Source organism: Anolis sagrei, chromosome 1 (genome assembly GCF_037176765.1).
Source record: "Anolis sagrei isolate rAnoSag1 chromosome 1, rAnoSag1.mat, whole genome shotgun sequence".
NCBI lineage: Eukaryota > Metazoa > Chordata > Lepidosauria > Squamata > Dactyloidae > Anolis > Anolis sagrei.
In genome coordinates, this window is record NC_090021.1 from 252,874,519 (window position 1) to 252,897,103 (window position 22,585).

The following is a 22,585-nucleotide window of genomic DNA, read 5'->3' on the forward strand; positions in this document are numbered from 1 at the left end:
GCCCAGGTGTGAGTTTCTCATCTGTTTTTAGCCAGTGGTTGAGATGGTTTGAGTGATAGAACAGGACTCCAGAAGAACGGGATTAAAATCCCTGCTTTGCCATGGAAACTCATTGGGCGACCTTGGGCAAGTCACAATCTCTGAGCTCAAGAAGAAGTCAATGGTAAATCCCCCTTGAACAAATCTTGCCAAGAGAACCTTGTGTGTGGTTCACCTTAGGGCCTCCAAAATTCAGAAATTGCTTGAAGGTGCACAACAAAAATATAGTAAACAAACCAACCTTTTTAGAAGAGTCCAGGCCTATGGTTAGGCTTGTGGTGTGTTTAGTTATGGTAGTAGGACTATGAAGACTGGCAAAAGGAAGGAGATGCTCCTGAAGCAGTGTACTCTCACGGGGGTAGTTCCTACCACTCATGTTATTTTGTCAGGAAAACAGATGAATATTCCTGATACACAAAAAGTTTGGACGGTTTCTATTTCTGTTACACACCAGAAAAAGCAGTGATTAATCTGATACAGCAATGAAAGGTCTGACAACTTTATTCTAAAACAGTAGTGGTTATCAGTTCTCGTTACATCTTGGCGTGCTGGCTGTTTTCTCCAGCATTCCAGAAGGCTCGTCTCATTTGATGAAATAGTTTGTACATTTGTGGAAGTTCTTGGTGGCTTCAGTAGTTTAAGTTCTTCAGGGTGCATATTGCCCTTATGTCTCCACAAATGACTGGGGATTTCAAAATTACATAGATATCTTGAAATGTTTTTTAGTATTCATCCAACCACACCATTTATAGTGTCATTCTGAATGCTGTGTTGCTTATGGGATGAAATAATACTTTGATAGGAAACCTAGACTACACAACAAGTCATTCTGACAGACTGAAGGCAAGTGCTACTGAGACTGGGCAAAAAAAGCATTGGTCCATTGAAAAAAGAAGAGAAAACCTCAAGGAACAAAACCCACTGTTTATTTGGCTCAATGCTGTTAGGAAAATGAAAAGCCTTCCTTGGGACACTATAAAAACATGCTCTGCTCTCCTACAAATGACTAGATGGGTAGCCATAAAGGGAGGAAATGCCAGCACCAGAAGGAGTGCCAGTGCAAGAGTACTTAGCTTTAGGGTTTCGAGGGAGTAGCCTCTGTGCCTCGTGATCTTGTACACTTTGGGAGATTGCTGTTTGCTTGTCTGATTTGAAGAACTTTGGCTTAGTTGATTTGGTGTGGTTTTTAGTCCTGGTATGTTTGGCTTCATGAAGAGAGCGAGGGAGAGAGAGCAACAGAGGAGAGGAGGCTGGAATGTATACAATATGAAGAAAATGATGCTTCTGCCTTTTCACTTTGTGCTTCCTTGCCACAACTTATACCATGTGCTTACACCATTTTGAAGCTGATCTTTTTTATTGTTCCATGTGAATGTATAGGGTTTGCCTTGCTGTTACACTGGCCAACACACATTTTGTTGCCTTAAATGTGCTTCTTTGTCACAACTTTGTGCTTCTCTACCATTTTAAAGTTGATATTTCTTTTTTTATTGTTCCATGTGAATGTGCATTTAAATGGATTAATAGCATTTCAGTGGGAACATTCGTTTTGAACCTAAAGTGATTTGAGTTAAGAGCTTGGTCACAGAACAAATTAAACTCTTAACTCAAGGTATCGCTCTACCTTGGCTCTGCCAGTTTGGGACCTCTAGGTTCATACATAGGGAATTAGATAAGTCTCCAGTTTGTTCTACTTTTATCACAGGATTGCAGGGAGGGGAAGAGAACAAGTTTAAGACTGAAATTCTATAACCATTTACCTGGAAGTATATCCCACTGAACTCAGTGGGATTTATTTCAAGTAGATATGTTCATATCATGCTGTTGGTCTACAACATGCAACACTGAGGAAAGGAATACAAAAATCTGTTGCTTCCAACTCCATCCCCTGCGTTTCCCCATTTATGGCTTTGGAGTTTGCACACAGTACATTTTTAAATATAAAAGAAGTGTAAACCATTCAAAAAGCAAGTCCAGTTGATTTCAATGAGTCTATTCAGCCTGAAGCACCTAAAATTCAAGTTGTAAAACATAGCAAATAATGGGAGCATACTGTCCTAATAAAAATTGCTCTAAGGAAACTTCCTGTCCAAGAAATGGATGGCAATCAGCTATTGTCAAGTCTCACATCAGTTGAAGAATGTAATTGCCATAGTAACAAAAAGTGTAGGCATTTAAACAGAGCAGCAGACTTTTTATAGCAGCTTCTTGGTTGTCACATTGGCATGTGCTTTTATATTCAGAGCAGCAGATACAAGGTGGTGATGGTGGGAGGATGGTACAGAACATGGTATGGTATTCATCCTGTAAAATTCAAAGCAGCTACGAGAGACACTCAAGACAGAGCAAGTGAGAGAGAGAGAAGGGCCAAGAGAGACACTCCAGCCAGAAAAGGTGCACTTATCAGTAAACAGAAAAACAGAAATCCGATGTACTAAAAAAAGTAAAGCATTTTGGAGCCAGTACTCATAATGATATTTCTGTGTAAATGAAAGCATAGTATTTGATGCTGGAGAGCTGGTACCGGTAATGATGAAACAATCAGTGCAACCCCCTGTCGTCCCCCATTCAGGTCTCAGCTAAACAAGGGGACTTAAGGAGTAGCCTCAGTATTCAAAAGCATCACCTTGTTAGTCTGTATGCGTATCTTTTATAAGAACCTTGGAATGTAGAGAAAGAAATAGGAGAAAGAAGAGTCATTCCACTGTATAGTCTCCTGCCTAAAAAAGGGAAAATTATTACTAGATTACCTTAAACAGTATAAGATTACTAAATTAAATAATAGGAACTACGCAACATTAAATTGGAACATCATTATTACCACTCCAAGAAGCAGGTAAAGCATTTTACTTTCTTTTCTTCTATTGACTGATATATAATCACAATATAACTAATAATATGAAATATGCAATATAATATATGTGATAAGGTTCAGCAAGAACATTTTTAATATATTGCATTCTTCAAGTTATGAACATACTCTTTCCAGTTGAAATGCATACATTAATCCTAAATGTTTGATCTGAAGAAAATATCATTAAATGTATGCTGAACTTATAAGCAAACATATACTTTGTTTGGAAGGAGAAGACTCGTGTGTCATGGTGGTTTGCACTGCCGGGGGAAAAAAAGACTTAGTTGTTCCATATACAGTAATGCTGTTTCTAAACCAGCTCCAAAACATAAATATGTCAAGCAGGAGCTGCTCAGAAATTCGTAGGACTTGTTTAGCTTTCTGTTTAGACCAAATGTCTTTTGGTTGGGAATAATACAAATTACTAGGCATCACGAGATGCCACACAACCATCAACATTTGACTAAAGGAAATGATTTCAGCTCTTATACAAAGAGTCAACAATATTCTAATGGGTAAGACGCCTTGTTCAGCTGCTTCCAAAAGACTAAGGACCTCTTCACACAGGGCAAAACCACCCCATTTTGCTGCTTTACTTCATGGCTTGGATGGGGCCTGCCATGTGCCATCACACATCGCATGGCAGGCCACACCTATTTTCCTCCCAAAGGGGAGGTGAAGCACCAAAAGGCGCTTTGTCCTCCACCACAGGGAGGAAAGTGTTTGAGTAGCTCCTTGCACAAAAACGGTCCCATGTAGCTTTTTTAAAAGTGGGATTTCATAGGAGCCTTACTATGGATTTCTATTCAAACAAACTACTCTATCTGATCAAGGCACTAAAAGTTGTTGATGACCATCCGCACAGCTTGCTTTTGGCCAAGAACAAATCAGCTGTAGTTGTTTTGATTGGCAAAAGCAGACAAGGAATTATTTGGAGCTAGTTCTGAGCTGGTTTGCTTGCCATCTCCTCAGCCTGTATAGTACAAATTTATTACAAGAACTTTAAATTTGTATTTCTCCACTGTTCTCTAAAAACAGCTGAAGCTTTTATAAAAAGCGGTCCTGCTGCACCCTGCCATTTGGGGAATTCAGGAGCAAAAAGCAACACAAATACTTGAATTGGATCTTGAAAGCAGAAGAAGACAAATACATTGTTGGCAATAAAACACTGACACAAACACTACATAATGAAAAGTATGACACATGTCTGTTTTAGAAAGGGTTACCCTTTTATCAACAATTACTATGTGTTTCTGAGTTTTGAGCAGCATTCAAAACGGGATGAGATTGGGAGGCACTGTTTTATAGTGGTTCTGGTCCTTCCTGGAGGGCAGTACCCAGAAGGTGGTGCTAGGTGACTCCTGTTCAAACCTCTAGCCATTGACCTGTGGGGTTCCTCGGGGTTCCATTTTGTCCCCCATACTGTTTAATATATACATGAAACCACTGGGAGGGGTCATCCAGAGTTTTGGAGTACGGTGACACCTATATGCAGATGACACCCAACTCTACAACTCCTTTCCACCTAATGCCAAGAAAGCTTTCCACCCTAAACCAGTGTCTGGCATCAGTAATGGAGTGGATGAGTGAAAACACATTGAGACTTAATCCAGGCAAGACAGAGGTATTCCTGGTCAGTCAGAAGGCAGATCAGGGAATAAGGATCCAGCCTGTGCTGGATTGGGTTACATTCCCTCTGAAGACACAGGTCCACAGGGGTACTCCTGGACTCAGCACTGAACGTGGAGGCTCAGATGTCATTGGTGGCCAAGAGGGCCATTGCACAATTAAAACGTGTGCGCCAACTGCTCTCGTTCCTTTGGAAGTTAGATCTGGCCACAGTGGTACATGCCTTCATTACATCCCATCTAGATTACTGTAACACGCTCTTCATGAAAACACAATTTATTTGTGAAGAGCTTTAAGTTAAGGCTATCTGCAAATCATATTTGTAACTGAATCTTTTCCCAGATTATATAAGGAGCTGTGAATGGATATTAAGTGGAGAGAGAGAAAAGCACATCTCTCTCTCTCTTGGCTAGTTATATCTGCTACAAGAGGATAGTAATGTGTACATCACTGAACATAACTACCTTCTTATTAGAAGGTGTAACCAGCTTTGCAGTAGACAGAAATCTGTCAAGACAGGATCCTGCTAGAGCAGTACATTAGTGTAACCTCTGCCAGCTACTATGCTTTTTACAAACGCCATAAAGAGCTAATGCCAATCCTGATGTATACAAATCCTATTATTCATTGCACCATGAAAGGTCCTCCAGAATTAAACAGGCAAAACACCCAAATTGCAGCCTGAAACAGACAATGTTATGAGGACTGAACAAAGAAAGGGGAAGAGGAAAATGTAGTAAGTGTAGGTAAGGTACAGAGATGTGATAAAGATCTTATGCTTCTTTAGAAGTCTCAGCACAGACACAAAGAGTCTCCTTGCATAAAATCTTATTAAAGCTTGTTCCTAACTTGTCTCCATTTAATTATGCTTTCTCATTGATTATGTAGTCAACTGTTCTCCAAATAATATATACATTTGTCCTTCAAAATAGAGACAAAATATTAGCTAACTGATTAAGACATTTGTTGAGTATTGCTCAGCTTTTGAAATGAAGTTGTAAGTATAAAGAAGTTTGTGTTCTGCTATATTATTATATTGCATTTTTATGAAAACACTTAATAAATCACAGAGAAAAAAATAACAAAGTATAAAGTAACAAAAGCAATATGAATACTGGTAAAATAATGAGATCAGTAAAAAAAACCCACTGAAAGACAAAATTAAAAGATACATAAGCACTTTTCCTAAAAACAGGATGAGTGGGAACAAACCGATTCTGCAGCGATTAATACATCGCAAAATTTGGGGAGATACTTGGGAAAGTCTTCTCCTAAGGTTGGTGATACACTGCCCTGTAATCCAGATTATCAAAGCAGATAATCCATTGGCATCTACACTGCCACATAATCCAGTTCAAAGCAAATAACTTGGATGTTATATGGCAGTGTAGATGGAGCCTCAGTGTCCAAGAAAGCTTTTCCAAATAATGATGTTTCCAGAGAGCTGAGAGCATAATGACTATGCAAACTGGATGACTAGACAGCTGGCTCCTTCAATGGCCAAATCATGTTTCGGACTTTAAAGATTACTATCACAGTAAAAATTAAGTTTGGAAAACAGCTGGCAACCAGTACAGGAACGTTCTGTATTCTAATAATATAATTTTAAAACTGTGTAAAAGTTAACAGCTTAGCTGCATATTCTGCATTAAAAGATGTATACTTCCAGTTCTGATTCAAGGGTAATCTCATGCATATCAAATTGCAGTAGTCAAGATGATGTAACTAATGACCTCATCACACTGAGAGGGGAAAGCATGGGTGACCGTCCCTTCAAGGTAGAGAATCGTTCCGCTTATATCATCAGTAGTCCCATTTCAAGTTCTGCTTCCCCATCACACTCAAACGTGGAAACTTAAGAACTGGCAATACATTCATCACAAGATCAGTATTACTTTTTTAATCAGGAGAAACAACAGTATCCACAAACCAAGAGATCCCTTGCTCTGCCAAAAGCCCCTTACATTAAAGGAGATGAACACCAGTTTAAAACTGCTTCTTTCCAATGGGTTAAAATTGTTCAGCCCCAAACCCTATAGGATACAAGAGACAGTGATTCAGGGTAAAAGCATTTTTTTCCCACAGGATCACACAGATCTGCCCCAAACCCCATAGGATAGAAGAGATAATTATCCAGGTTAAAACTATTTCTTTCCATGGGATCCTATTGTTTTGCATCAAAACCCATTGGATCCAAGGGACTGCTGATGGCTGGGCAATGAAACCTGTTTTTCAGTTGAAACCATGGGATTAAAGTACAATAAGAGGTAGGAGTTCTGAACATGGATTGCTGGCCTGTCTTCAGAATTCCCTCCTTTCAGGACATTTCTGCCTCTTTTCAACCCTTGAACTTGTGATGAGCTCTGTGCCTCTCTATGTTTGAAAAGAGGCTGAAGTGTGCTACGAGGGAAAAATTTCTCAATGTGATGAGGTCAATTGCCAGAGTTCCCTCCTTACAGGACACTCCTGCCTTTTTTCAACCATGGAGCCAGAAGTAGTTAAACTCATGTGATGAGCTCAGTGCCTCTCCATGCTTGAAAAGAGGCTGAAATGTCCTACGACTACGACTTCTCAATGTGATAATGTGGTTAGGCGTTGGATGACTACTATCACCAAATGAAGCAGACTTAGAAAAGGTTTGAGCTAGAGCATTAGATATAATTGTACAAACATTGTTCTCGCCAATGTTGTCACCTGGAAACCTAGGAACGGAACGATGTTCCTGCTTCTTGGCAGAAGGTTGGACTGAATGGCCCACGAGGTCTCTTTCAACTCTATGATTCTATTATGACTAGGAGCCCCTACAGAGTAAGGATCCAACCTTTTGAGGGAAGCACAATCTCTTCCGAAATATGATAAATTTTGATCCACAAGCCAGACTTTCTACTGACAAACAATGCTTCACCATGCAAGGATTTCAACTTGTTCAACTGCATCCGGGCCATTAGTGAAGACAGACATGTCCCATGCCATATCAACTAATTTAGTGGTGTTAGACAACAAAGGGAACAGAATGGTAATTGGCATATTTGTGGCATCTCATTCTATGGCACTGAATAAGTTTCCAGTAAGGTGGGAAAAATTTGAATCCCCAGATGTTGATTTATAACTCTAATCAGCCCAAAGAAAGGAATCTATAATGAGGAATCTTTGTGGTAGCAATTCAACATATGGAGGGCTGCGCTTTGTCCATGTCTGTTGTAACCAGTGGCAATGCTTCAAAATAGTTGTATCTCAGAACCATTTCCTAGGCATCATTTGATGGGAAATCCAAATGCCAGCTCCAGTACTGCCCTGCTATCATTCCATTCTTCCTGTCTATCTAATTACCATGCCCATATTTGGCAATTACAGATACCCAGGTATGTAATTTGGACTCAAGTCCATGTTTTTCCTCATTTCACTAAACTGCATCACAACAGAAAATAAGAAGCAGATGGTGCTCCACATCTTATGTCTAATCAGCTGTCATGCTTATAATTTAAACATTATAACTGGTGGTGATTCAGATTCATGCAATCTGCTTCTACACTAGGCTCCTTTAGGGTTTCTGAGCTATTATGGCGGCTTCTCATGACAATATAGAGTGACATTACATAGGGATGCCCACAGAAAGATTCTTCTGTTTATTCGGCTTTTATGTACGTATTTCATTTTACAAACTGTATGTGTACTATTTTATTGTAAACCATGTTGAGCATAATTTGTGAGAGAAGGGTGAAAATAATTGAAGCAAATAAATAATTATCTTGTATAGTGCAGCATGGCAGAAATAATTTTTTCCCTAACTTTCTGACATTAGATATGTTACTATTTTGCAAAATGGAAATAGCAGAGAAAGGCAACTAGCATTGAAATCTCTCCTATTATCACATGACAAGGAGTATTTAAAAGGACATATTTTCACTAATAATGGCATACCCTGATCTGAAAGTAAAGCCTAGGCAGGAATAGAAAGCAAGATTATAATGGAGGATGTAATATGCATAAAAAGCCCCAAACCAATTGTGCAAGCTGGCACTGCCACAATATTTTTTCAAATAAGGTATGGGACAATTAGATATAATACAGGCAGTCCCCAAGTTACAAACATCTGACTGAAAAATGACTCATAGTTAAGAACAGGAGTGAGACAACAGGAAGTGAGAGAAATCTTCCCCTAGGAAGGGAAATTCACTCTGAAAGAGGTATTATGTTGAAAAGGTGGTTCCACTGAAGCTTTATCACCAATCCTTGTTTCCAGAACAGGCCTTTTTTTTCAAAATCCAATTATCAGAGGGACAGAAAGAGAGGTGAAATCTCCTGAACAGGGGCTCAGACAGCAAAACAAACACCACAAGTGTGTTAACCCTTCCTTTTGCTACCCAAAACATCTATGTGTCTGTCTGTCTGTCTGTCTGGAGTTACACTTAACAATGTATCTGTTCCAACTTTCAAACAAATTCATCTTAAGTACAAACTGAAATAACCTATCTTGTTTGTAACTTGGGGACTACCTGTATATAAAAAGAGGTAGATGTATAACACAGACCCCTTCCACACAACTGGATAATCTCACATTTTCTGCATTTAACTGGAATATATCACAGTGTGGACTCAGAAAACCCAGTTCAAAGCCCCAGGTTTCAGCGGTGACCAGGGGAGCATTCGCACAGTTAAAACTTGTGCGCCAGCTGCGCCCGTACCTTGGGAAGTCTGACTTGGCCATGGTAGTCCACGCTCTGGTTACATCCCGTATAGACTACTGCAACGCTCTCTACGTGGGGTTGCCTTTGAAGACTGCTCGGAAGCTTCAAATGGTCCAGCGTTTGGCAGCCAGGTTGCTAACAGGAGCGGCACTCTGGGAGCATACTACTCCTCTGTTGCGCCAGCTCCACTGGCTGCCAGTTTGCTACCGGGCACAATTCAAAGTGCTGCTGTTGGCCTATAAAGCCCTAAACGGTTCTGTCCTACTTACCTCTCCGAACGCATCTCCTTCTATGAACCGGCTAGGACACTAATATCGTCTGGGGAGGCCCTGCTCTCGGTCCTGCCTGCATCACAGGCGCGCTTGGCAGGGACGAGAGACAGGGCCTTCTCAGTGGTGGCCCCTCAGCTGTGGAATGCCCTGCCTGCAGATATCAGATTGGCCCCCTCCCTGCTGGCATTTCGGAGGAAAGTGAAGACTTGGCTATTCGAACAAGCATTTGATTTAACAGTGTAATTGAACATAGGAATACGGAATAATGGATGATGAGACTGGATTCTGATTTTACTGTTGAGCCGCTAATGATTGTTATACGGATGTTTAATGATTTATGTTACAGTTGTTTTTAATTGCCCTATACTTGTCTCGTGATGTTTTGTATTGATGTTGTTCACCGCTTTGAGTCGCCTGAGGGCTGAGAAAAGCAGTATATAAATAAAGTAAGTAAGTAAATAAATAAATAAAGCACATATTGTGAGATTTTCTGCCCTGATATTCTGGGTTATATGACTGTATGGAAGGGCCCCCAGATCCTGGCTACAGTCTAGACTGGATTCTTTGTACTAATAAATGTATGAATATAAACAATCTGTCAAATGTCACAGTTACAGATTTGAAATCAACCAGTTTCTATCTTGGATGTTTACACTCATACCATTGCTTGGTTGCCATCTTAGGGCCCTTCCACACAACCATATACGAGATCAGTCCACAATGTGCTTTGAACTGGGTTATCTTAGGCCCCTTCCACACAGCTGAGTAAAACCCCACATTTTCTGCTTTGAACTGGAATATATGACAGTGTGGACTCAGATAACCCAGTTCAAAGCAGATGTGGGATTTTCTGCCTTGATATCCTGGGTTATATGGCTGTGTGGAAGGGCCCTGAGTCTACACTGCCATATAATCTAGTTCAATGTGGATTTTATACAGCTGTATATCTTTGGAATGATGCTATCACACTACAGCAGTTTATAGATTAGGGAACAGGGGATACATTGCTCTGAAAACTTGCTTGGTCCACAAGGCATCCCTGCCAATGCTTCCTAAAAACTAGACAGAAAAAGACAACAGAGGAATTTATTTTATTTTTATCCTATCTTTCTTGTAACATGAGATCCAAAGCCATGTTCAATGTTTTAAAAGCACAGTACACTTAAGAAACATCATGCTTTCTAGCTCTCATAAGCATTAAAGGACTAAGGACCATACTGTAACACTTAACCAAACATAATGAGTACTTTTGAGTTTTGTGTTCTGTTAGTTGATTCCACCAATCAAGGTTTGCATTGGCAACATGCAGTATACATTTTAGAAATAAAATAGTAACATAGATGATTGCAGAACTTACAGTAAGTGCTAAAGGCATCTCTTTTTTATCTTGAAAGATTTAAGTCAGGGGTCCTCAAACTTTTTAAACAGAGGGCCAGGTCACAGACCCTCAAACTATTGGAGGGCCAGATTATAATTTGAAAAAAACAAACACCCATTTTATTTGTAGTGCAAAAAATCCTTTAAAACAATACAATAATTAAAACGAAGAACAATTTTAACAAATATAAACTTATTAGTATTTCAATGGGAAGTGTGGGCCTGCTTTTGGCTGATGAAACAGGATTGTTGTTGTTGTGTACTTTCAAGCTGTTTCATACTTAGGTTGATCCTGAGCAAGAGCCGGGTAAATGACCTTGGAGGGCCGTATCCGGCCCCCGGGCCTTAGTTTGAGGACCCCTGGTTTAAGTGTTAAGCAACCCCCTCCAAGCATTTGATAAATAGAAACGGGGAGGTATTCAAGAGGCCTCTAAAAAACAAGCACCAAACTACAGAACTGACCCAACCAAATGCCTTGCTGTGAGAGAATCTTTTGTTTCCTAATCTTACTCTGCTCCACAAGATACACAGATACCAGCAAGAGCCTTTGAAATGTTAGTATTAAGAATACAACTTCCTGCTCTTGTGTTTATATGGACATGATCTTTACCAGAGTAGTGTCAGAAATAATAGCAGGGCCTTGTGTTTCTAGGATCCAAATATAGACATATTGGTTATTCTTTTTCAGGATTCTCACCTGTCAAACTCATCTCACTAGCATTATGTATTAATGCAAAAATCGACAATGCTGAATTCGAAATATTGCACAAATAATTTCCAGAATATGAGAAAGAACAGAAATAAAATAGACATGGAGAAGTCATACAATGATACTCAGTCATAGGAGAGAGAAAGCCATGTCACTTACTATATGTACACTAATGGCGCCATATAAATAAATGATAACGACAGCAACAACTATGGTATTTTTAAAATCCAAAACACAGTTTGCTATCTACAGGACTTCTTGGCATATTTAAAAAACATATCCTTCAGATATTTTACAGCAAATGGTAACCATCGGTTTCATATTCCTCATAAATATTCAGTCCTACTAATAAGATTTTCACTATGTAAAATTGACAGGTACTTCAAATTCACTTGAATGACTGTGAATATAGATGTGATCTTAAATGTTCAGTTCATTTTAGCTAAAAACCCATTTTAAGTACAAACTTAGAATTTTCAAGACATTCCGGCAGTATATTTTAACAGCAGTGATAACTATAAACTAACGGTATCAACAAGTTCATACTCCCTCTCCCCCACCTCTCTATATAAAATTATTAAATATGTATATCATTTAAGACATGATTTGTGTTTTAAAGGTATCACCCCTGTTCAGTTATGACTGCTTTGAATTTCAAACAGGGGCCATACCAAAGAAACACCTCCGGAAACATCGTCTAAAAAGACAGGTTCCAGAGGCAGGCTATGCAATCCATCAAAGCAAACACGTCCAGTGTGTACTCCGCTAAATGAACATGTGGCAGAGAAACTCATAGAATTGCATGTCCTTGTTACACTGAATGCATTGTACACTTACTTATTTAAAAACAAAGTAACAGCTAATTTAATAAAATTGTTAGCAAAGTAGCAAACAGTTGCTAATGATTTTAAGGTAATGATAATTTGTCCAGATTAATAAAGAGAGCTAGTTACCATGGACTGGCCTTTGTATTTCTTTATTACAGCATAGTGCTTGCTAAACAGTATGCAATGAGATGGACTTAGTCAAGACCACTGCCTTTCCCACTGTTTAGCAAACTGAAAGTCAACACAATCAATTAAAATTTCATGTCACTAAAGTATAATAAGGAAGTACTGTACCTTTAAGAAGTAAATGGGGTTCTTTTTTTGATCTCAGCTGAAGAAAGCTGTTTATTCTTGGTTTATGGAGAAGATTACTTACCTAAAACTGAGCTATTCCTCTTGTTTTCCCTCTTCAGGAAAACCTCCCTCTCTCTCTCTCTCTTCTGCTCACTCTGGGAGCTTTTACCATTTAAGGTCAATGTGTTACATCTGGTTCCCTTAACTAAGCTAAAGCACTTTCTTACTCAAAGAGACCAAGCTGAGCTTCTAACATTAAACATGACTTTTAGTTTTAAGTAACTCTTCAGAAAGCCTCTCCTCTCTGAGAATCCAAGAGAAAGACTTCCTTTATTTTAGCACCAAGACTACGAACAATCCTCTGGCATTTTTCTTACAGTTCGGAACACGAGGATGTTAAACACTCATTTCTGAACAACTAAATTTAAAATGAGCAAGGAGGAAGCAGATGAGATTGCCAGACTGAAATGGTGCCTTGTATTGGTTCTTATTAAAGATGTACAGTGGGCCCTCAGTATCCATGGTCTTTGCATTCACAGATTCAGCCAACCACGGCATGGAAATATCTGAGAAAGCACTCTGCTGATGTGTAGGCTTACCCTGCTGTAGCCTCCCACCATTTCACAGATCCCCAGGCTCTTTCCAGAAAGTGGGAGTTCTTTGTTACTTGATATAAGTTACCCCATTGTACTACACCATTGTATATAATGGTATGTGAGCATCCATAGATTTTGGTATCTATGGGAGGTCCTGGAACCAAACCCTAATTGATATGAAGGGATCACTGTATGCAATAGTAAAACAATTATCTTGGTTCCCCCTCCATCTCCTTTTGGTGAAAAGCATCAGCTCAACACTTAAGTACATGTGAACAATTAGGGAAAAAACCCTTTTATATAAATCCAAGGAAGTTCCTCCTTACTGAAGCTAAATGTATAAGATATTTTACAGAAGACTAAAATACAACTATAAACACAAGTAGATGTTATCTGCACACTGCATGAGAAGATGAGGAACAAACAACCATTTTGTTTTCATGGAGTCCAAACATCTATGTACAATAGAAATGGAAATAATTGTTGGAGCATGTAAGAAATCAGCTTATTTACTTAGGCGATCCCTCATTGTCCGAGTAAGATTGTCCTCCAAGTGTGGTGTCCTGGTGGTGGGTACGTAGGTGACCGTGGAACCCTATTCTTGCCCCACATGTTCTCCTGCAGTGAAGGTATCGGTATCCAGGTAGGAGGTGGTCCCGGTCGAGGTTTGCTTGACGTGCTTTCCTCTTGGCACGCTTCTCTCTTTCACCCTCCATTCATGTCTCTTCAAATTCTACAGTACTGCTGGTCACAGCTGACCTCCAGCTAGAGGGCTCAAGGGCCAGGGATTCCCAGTTCTCGGTGTCTATGCCATAGTTTTTAAGGTTGGCTTTGAGCCTGTCTTTAAATCTCTCTTCCTGTACTGCAACATTCCATTTTCCATTCTTGAGTTCAGAGTAGAGTAACTGCTTTGACAGTGATAGGGCATTCCGACAACGTGGCTGGTCCAGCGGAGTTGATGATGGAGGACCATCACTTTAATGCTGGTGGTCTTTGCTTGTGCCAGCACTCTGACATTTGTCCACTGTCTTCCCAAGAGATTTGCAAGAAAAACAAGCTAATGTGTGTGTGACAACTGTAAAATAAATGCATGAAGCTGATTGGGTGGGCTATGCCAAGTGAGCTGGATGAGCCTGGGACTTTTGGATACTGTTACCTTTTTCAAGTTTGGACTATGTAGGTGCTTGCAGAGAGACAGAGAGAGACAGTTTGGAGTGTGCTCTCACCATAACCAACTGAAAGAAGATTTCTCTACATGGACAAAGAAAGACCATTTTAAATCTCTCTAAAAGTACATTATGTGACTCGATGCAACTGATCAGATGATTTTAAATATGTTGTTCTGAATTATGAAGGGTAAACTATTTGATCTTTGTTGTTCATCTGAGCGGCATATTTTCTTTCTCTGGAAAGGCAGTGTGTGGACTGGTCAAATGTAAACTACACATGGTTTATTTTACATTATGTCACAGGAATGACTGAAAATATTTTTAAAACAAATGTATTTCTTTAGACAGTTTGGGACTTGTTTTGTACATGATTTGCACATGTTTTTCATGGAGCTACCATCATTTTATGCTCAGAACATACTATTTATGTGCAAATATTTTTTTCTGTGCAGAAATAAAGTTTCCTCCTGTACAGAAAATGCTATTGCCACCAGAAGGCTTGGCATGAGAACTGCAAACACAATGGCATTTTGAAAGAACTACAGTCTGCTTTGCTGCAATGAAATCATGGTAATTCAGGGTCCACAAGATCGGCCAGAGCACATATGGTCGGTTAAAAAAAAAGATGAAGTAACTACATGTTGAATCACTTCCTGTGTCCTTTCCTTGAATCCAGTGGAATGCAAACAAATTCTAAATATAAACCCATAAAACATTCTGTCTACAATTTGCACCTGTGGAATATTAACAAATTAATCAACCATTAGATACTTCATACCACCAGAGGGTGCTTTTCTCACTTTCTCATTGTTAAATATGTACTATCAAAACACAACCTAAAATAACATGGTTGGTTGAATTGACTCACCAAATCAATGAGAAATTGATATGCCAATGTGTTTGTAAATTCATACCTATTTTAGTTGGTCTCACGGTTAGATTTAGGCAATAAAGACCAGCAAGATTGGGTTTTTATAGCTTTTTGCACAATTCATTAAGCCTTAAATCAGTTTAAATTATGACTGTAAATACAATAGGGTGTCTCGTTGCATCTTAAAGACGAATATATTCCATCTTTGTCTTCAGTACAATAAATCATTGCATTTAAGCTGCTCAGTAGAAACGTTTCCACACATGCATAGTAACTGCACCCTAACAATAAAATGAACTCTGCAATGTAATCCTATTTTAAAAGCACAAAACATAAACAATTTGTGTTCTCAGTCTGCCCTGAGAAATTCTAATTTTACACACAGCTTCTTACTAGTGACAGATGTTATTCTTAGTCAAATTCACAAAGGCCTGGGGACCACTCTTCCCTGCTCATTAGCAAGAATATCTCCTGGGAAAAGCCGTGCCAGTATAAACCAAAATGGTTAAAGTATATAAAAAAAGTTGTTCCACAGTTTATTGGGTCTGGTAAAAGAAAGAATACTATTTTTTGAAAAAAAAACATGTAAACTTCATGAATGAAGAGTACTGGATGTTTTTATATTAGGAAGGTATTAAAGATCAATTCAGCCTTGACTAATTAGTAATTTTGCAGTCTGATTTCAGTTGAGCTGGGCTGCTTTATTAATATACTAGAATTCTATTTCATTTCGAAATGGGTAAAAGATATGGAAGAATTACGGTTTAAACTGCAATTATAGATACAATAGACAGCCTCTTGCATCTGCTGAACTACGCTAAAAATGTCACAAAATTGCTTGCAAAAAATTAGAACTGATGCAGGGATAGCAGTCCTAATCTATTAGAAATGCATTTCCTTCCCTCCTCTGTCTATGAGAGGCCTTTGAGCCCAAAGCTCATGGAGTTGAGATCTCCCTGTGTAGCAGTGTCTGCCTGGTATGATGGCCACCAGTGGCAATAATGACCCACCTTGTTGAGCGATTTGTTGTAAACTGCAACATCTGAATAGCCAGTGAAGACAAATAGGCCATTAGATTAACTATCCATGGAAACTAGCCATTGGAATCTCCTAGGAAGAAGGGACTATAAGGGAGGTTCTTCTTGAAATCACCACAAACTCTGTTTAAGTATTTAAAATGGGGGATAGTAATGTGCAAGTGGACATAAGCCCTCCCCGCATAGTGTGCTCAAGTTCTCAGAGCTAAATTTGAGTTTTGCACACTGAAGTCTGAAGATGGCTCTGTATCCTCATTTGGCTGAGTGTGGTTACAAAGTTCCTGTGAGCAGCAACTTTGATAAAATTGGGTTCCTGTTTGTTCTATGTCCAGCAAAATGTAATTACAGAGCCTTCTTCAGAGTTTCCTGTTCAAAGCACAAATATTTAACTCAAGAACATGCACATCCCCATTCCCCGTTTTAGCTCCACAAGTTTTCAATAATAATAATAATAATAATAATAATAATAATAATGTTTATTTATACCCCGCCTTTTCTCTCCTCAAGGAGACTCGAAGTGGCTGAATAGACTTACAGGATTATAGTCTATAGACTCAAAATACATGAATAGGGTTAAAGTCTTCTTGAACTTTGGTGTGTTTATTTATTTATTTATTTCCTGGATACTTTTGCCGGTATTTGGTCCTGACCTTTGTTCTCTCTTTAGTCTTGATTTCTGTTTTTTGCTTTTGACTGCCACATGTGTCCCAATCCTAATATTTGTCATCTGTGGGAATATTTGGTTATGATATCAAACAGAGTACAGAAGAGCTAGTGCAATATGAGCTTGTGGTAAAAAAACAACAACAAAAAAACAAACCAAAAACAAGATAGAAATATTGGGAGTACAGTTGTCAAGTTTATATTTATTGTTTCAGGGAATACATACACAACATTATTATTTCATATACACAAAACCATAAATACTCTAAATACTCTAAAAACACCATATCACATTTGTTCTTGTATAAAATAAGTAGGGCCCACCCAAGGTTAATATTTGGATGGGAGACTGCCAATGAATGCCTGATGCTATAGACTAGATTTCAGAGGAGGGAACTGGCAAAACCACCTCTATGTATTCCTTGCCTAAGAAAGCCCTATGAAATTGATGAGGCTCCCATAAGTCAACAGATGATGATGTCTCTAAACTACATGCACAGACATTTCTGTAAATAACAGTAGATTTTGTATTTACTTATATAAAATGTTTATATTGATCTCACATGCAAAATACCAAAACATTCTCATTATTTCAATATTATACCTAATTGAGTTTACTGTTTTTCATTTCCAATACATTTTACAGAATATTTTTAATCTTTTCATACCAAAAGAATAGAACAATAAAATTAGGCAGTTGATAAAACAATACATTTGAACTTTAAGAGAAATGCTAGAAACAGAAAAACCTTTGAGAAAATTGCCATTGCCACCCAGGCCTCTGAAACATGTGTTTGATTTCCTTTACCTCCAGCACCAGTTTAAATACCCAAAAGGCGCCAGATTTCATATGAACTTGGATGCTAAGCAAGGCTAGCCCTGGCTAGTACTTTGATGGGGGATGATCAATTAATACCAGGTTTGTAGTTGATGTGACAAAAAAGAAAGAAAAGAAGAAGATAAAGTACAACAGGGGCAGCACTTAAAGAATGCTTAGGGAGAGTATAGGAGTGAAGAGTACCACGTGGCAAACAATTAAACTCCATAACTGGATAGTTACATGTAAGAATAGATGAAGAAAACAAGTGAGAGAATAGACAAAGACAAAGATAGCATGAAGTGTAAGAAAGAGATTATCATTGCTGGTAAAGTGAACAAATTGAGCATTGAACCCGTATTGGTCAGTACAATACATGCTACAGTATATCCATCCAATTAGCTATCTTGGCTGCCTTCTAGATGCTTTTTTTCTTCATTTCTATTTGGTGTACTGTTGCTGATTGACCATTGGTGAAAGCTTTGGCTTGCATGGTGAAAGCTTCCCTTTGCCATTTAGGTCAATAAAACTCTATTAGATAATCTTCAAATACAAGCATGAAGGCTTTCCATGATACTTACAATTATCTTTTATTTCATCTTCATAGCAGACTGATTTAAGGACAAATCTTTCAGCCCTTTCTCATTCTCCTGTCATATTCAAATTTTTTTCTGAATATTTTTTTTGGAATATCTAATGCCTCAAGGCTGTTTATGATAGAATAATAAAATGTGTCAAACACAACCTTTGCATAAGGTCTCAATAGTGGCCTTATAATTAACATGAATTATGCTTTTTGCATTACTGTGCCTTGAAACTCTTCACTTTAAATAGTGCTTCCCTTGGAAAAGTGCATGTTAGCCAGGGTGCCTTCCGCAGCTGTAAAATTGCACTAAAGTTTAAAAACTATTTATCCTGACCACACAATAACGCTTGAATACTCTGAAGATGATGCAAGCTGAATAAATAAGTAGAATGGCCAAGTCAGATAAGATCAGCTATTGCTCAGTTACAGTTGCTTGCATTTCTACAAACAATTCCTAAATATCCAAAAACTATTTAAAGAACCATTTATATTGCTGGTTATTTAATATATACTTTATCTTAACTACTGGTATCTGACAGAATACGTTGTGCTTTCTACTAGATGTGAATGACTTGTTTATACCAAGCAATCCTTTGAGATTTAAATTAGGTTTTTAGGGTGTGGAATAATTAAATTAAACATATGCACACAGCTATCTTGCATATCCCTATACCCTCAAAGGTATAAGGCCAGATGCTGCACTCTCACAATCATACGTTTTGTAAATCTATCTCCTGGCTATATTTAGAACAAGGAATCTCTCTCCAATTTTAAATTTTGTTCTGTGTGCTAGACAAAAAGAAGTTGCAGATTTCTAAACAAACACTAACCATAACACAGATAATGACACAATCCTTCTCGAGAAAGTGAAATGCATACATGAGATTAGATGTTCCCGGATGGCAGGATTTATCTTTGTGCTATTGTTAGTGTCCTTTCCCATTCCTATTTTTGTCAGTTACTGAAAGGTTAAATTATTATTTTAAAAACCCAAAGTATTCCAAAGATGTGCTTTGCAATCTTTAAACAATAATTAAAAGGAAGACAAGGAGTTATAAATAGATGCCCTTTATCTAAGGCTCCAAGAAACAGAAGAAAATTAAATGCACAATGGTGAAATTCAAAGCATAGTTCTCTTCCCACACTCACCTCCCCGAACCCTCTGGTTTCCATTCAAACTGATAGTTAAGACTTCATCCATTTATTTCTATCAATGTCACATTATAGTCCACCCATTCAAGATAGATAAGTATTGAAAAAGTCAATAGAAAGCAGATAGTAAAGTCACACTGTATTTCAATTACAGTTTTGGAAGGCATTCAAGTATTGAGAAAGTATAAAAGAAGCTCCATAACAATGTGGCATATCATTGTGTCAAGCTGACCCAAAATGAACTCATCAGTTTTTCACTAGCTTTTCTATCACTTGCCAAATAATGTTGTTTTGATGCTTTCATGCATACATTACTACCTGTTTTACAAACACTAAGGTAATGCTTCGGTTGGCTTGTTAGCTAGCATTTAGGTAGCAGCATTCCCAAATGAAAGAGCTGCACATTTTGTCTGTGGTTTTTAAAAAACGAACTCCTTCCCATTAATGATGATGTCACTTCATATCAAATGTATCTATGTGATGAGATTGTTTTTCCTTAGAAATTACCAGTTTGAACAACAAGGAAATGGTGCCAAAGCACACATGCAGCAATATATATATAGATATATATCTTTATATATTGGTATATATGGATATTTTTAGTCAAGGGTCTTTAGGAAAACATTCTGGTCGCCCCGAAGGACCCTTTCTCATGCTGAAAATATTTACTGACCAAATATTTGGCACAGTCCTATCTGTATAGTTCCTTCCCATTCCATAACATTTGATTTTTAATAGGATGCTGTCTTGCTTTTTTTAAAGAGCCACACTGGAAATGCTTTATTGCTGTATAAGTCATGTAAGATGTTTAGCTGAAAGTCAGCAGCTTCCATTGTGCTGAATGAAGCAGAAGTACTGTACAATATGTTCTCACTTGTTCCTTCATGCCAATAATTAAAAACAGCATATTCTGCTCCAACTGCATCATCTAAAATACAACAAGGTCTCACATTTTTCTTTACTGTGTTATGTATATTTATATAGTGGTTCTACACACTCCAGAGTTTTATTTACCAACCAGTTTCAATCTTACTCAAAAGAAAAAAATGATTAGAGTGTTTTTCCTCTTTTTGACTAACCATTTAATTTCTGGTTTTGTTGTTGTTATTCATGGAGACTGCAGTTCTCTCAGTCCCTCCATCTTCTGAGAGTCTGAAATCGCTACTTGTGCTCTTCATCCACACAGACAATGCAGGGTAGCAAAGCAGTTAAAATTGTGCGTATCCACCACCACCCCATTTGGATAACCTTTTGTTACTGGAAGAAATTTGAGCAGCGCACCAACTTCCTCTGGGAAATTTCATTATTTCTGACTACCATCTTGTTATAATGAAGAGCCTGTCCTAAGGAACAGGCTTATGTGGCAAGAGCAGCATCTTCCACTTTGAGAGTGACTGTGGCTTCTTCAGAGACCCAGCTACAAGGGGTTTGAAGAATTAGGTCTTTCTACAGCACCTAAGCTATTATGTTCCTGCTGACTGCATGATTTGTTTATTGTTATGGGTGTGATTTCCATTTTTAAAAGGGTTTTATCTTGTTTTTTCCTATATTGCAAAAAAGAAGAAAAGTCTCCATAAAACAAAAAACAAAAAAAAACCCTTCAGTTGAAAGCAAAATAATTATGGCTGGAGCTTGCAGAGCAAGAGGATCATCACAGCAGGTCCCAATAATAGCATATATAGAATTACTCTTTGATTTCTACCATCACAGCACCTTGAGGGAAAAATTAGTGGGTGCTGGGCATATGATTTGTGCCCCCTTTCTCAAACAGAAGTTGGCAAAATGTTCTGGGTTTTGGAGTATTTTGGGTTCGAGATATGGGAAAACTAACTTATTTGTTTGGTGAACTACTAGAGCCCTCTGGCTGAGAATTTTAAGTGTCACTTTATAAAATGAAAATCCAAAGATTATATAGGTTTTTGCAATTGCAACAAAGTTGAATCATAGTTCTATACCTATTTAGTGTGAAAAGACTCTTTTCCTCTCCTATAGCATTTAGCTAACTTCTGGTCTCTTCTCCTCTGGAAATACTTTATATAAAAACATTTTTTGGGGGGTTCAGACTGATTTTATGATAGGGCCCACAGCCCCTCCAGGGAATCACCAAACTTCACTATGTTCAGAAATTCTGTCAAGTCTTGTTCAGTTCTACACATTTTTGCCAGAGTAATATGACTGCAATTTAGTGTCTCAAACAATGTTATCCTTGATGCCCACCGGTAAGCATTGAGTCTGTTATGTCTTCCTTCCCTTGACTGAAATTTATGGACTAAATGAAACACATTTGGTTACTACTAGATCTTTGACAAGAGAAGAAAAACAGTTCAAATACCGATAATAAAAAATGAAGGAGAAAGTACTATAAATATAATTGTACCTACCTTATATTTCATTTTAGGTTGATTTATAAAACAGGCTTCTCCATCTCATTGTTCACAACTACTTTATGGTAGTTATCTTGGCCAAACATTTCAATTTAGAAAATATAGATTGCATCTGAATTCACATGGATAACATGTGACATAGCTGTGTAACATGCTGTGTAACACACACATTCTCTAATCTCAATCAAGTCAATTCAATAGCCAGGCTCAAAATAAAACTTAGCAAGCTGATGACACTTAAAGATATGGACCTTCCAAAAATGTTTCTAATTGCTTCAGGGCTTTGTCTCTAATCTTAATAAACGTGCATACGTTGATCAATGAGTGTAAAAAGTCACTAATAACTGTTTCAGCTCCCATACAGATCAAGATATGCATGTTTGACAGGAGAGGAACACAAAACCGATACTTTCAAAGGCTCAAATGCATCTACAGAGTGTAGGAGGATCTAAACTGTGCAATAATTGTAGTTTTGGTTTTAAAAAAACCCAGAATCACTACAAAAATGTAAAACATAAAGTTCATACATTAGGAAACAGTCAGACTGTTAAGGCACATGAGGTTCCTTATCTCGCTGCCACTCTTGACTTTGTAACAGTATAGTGCCCTCTTCTGACACAG

At 38.1% G+C, this 22,585-nt stretch overlaps 1 protein-coding gene across 3 annotated transcripts in view; it reads right to left on the reverse strand.

Annotated features, from left to right (window-relative positions):
- Positions 1 to 12,919, reverse strand: part of IRAG1 (inositol 1,4,5-triphosphate receptor associated 1) — a 96,792-nt gene extending 83,873 nt beyond the window's left edge. For 2 of the 3 annotated variants that reach the window (XM_067462651.1, XM_067462649.1), the window contains exon 1: positions 12,690 to 12,919. The gene's annotated coding sequence lies outside the window, so the exon portion shown is untranslated. The remainder of the gene's footprint in view (positions 1 to 12,689) is intronic. The other variant, XM_067462650.1, reaches the window with a different exon arrangement.
- Between the last annotated feature and the right edge of the window lie 9,666 nt (positions 12,920 to 22,585).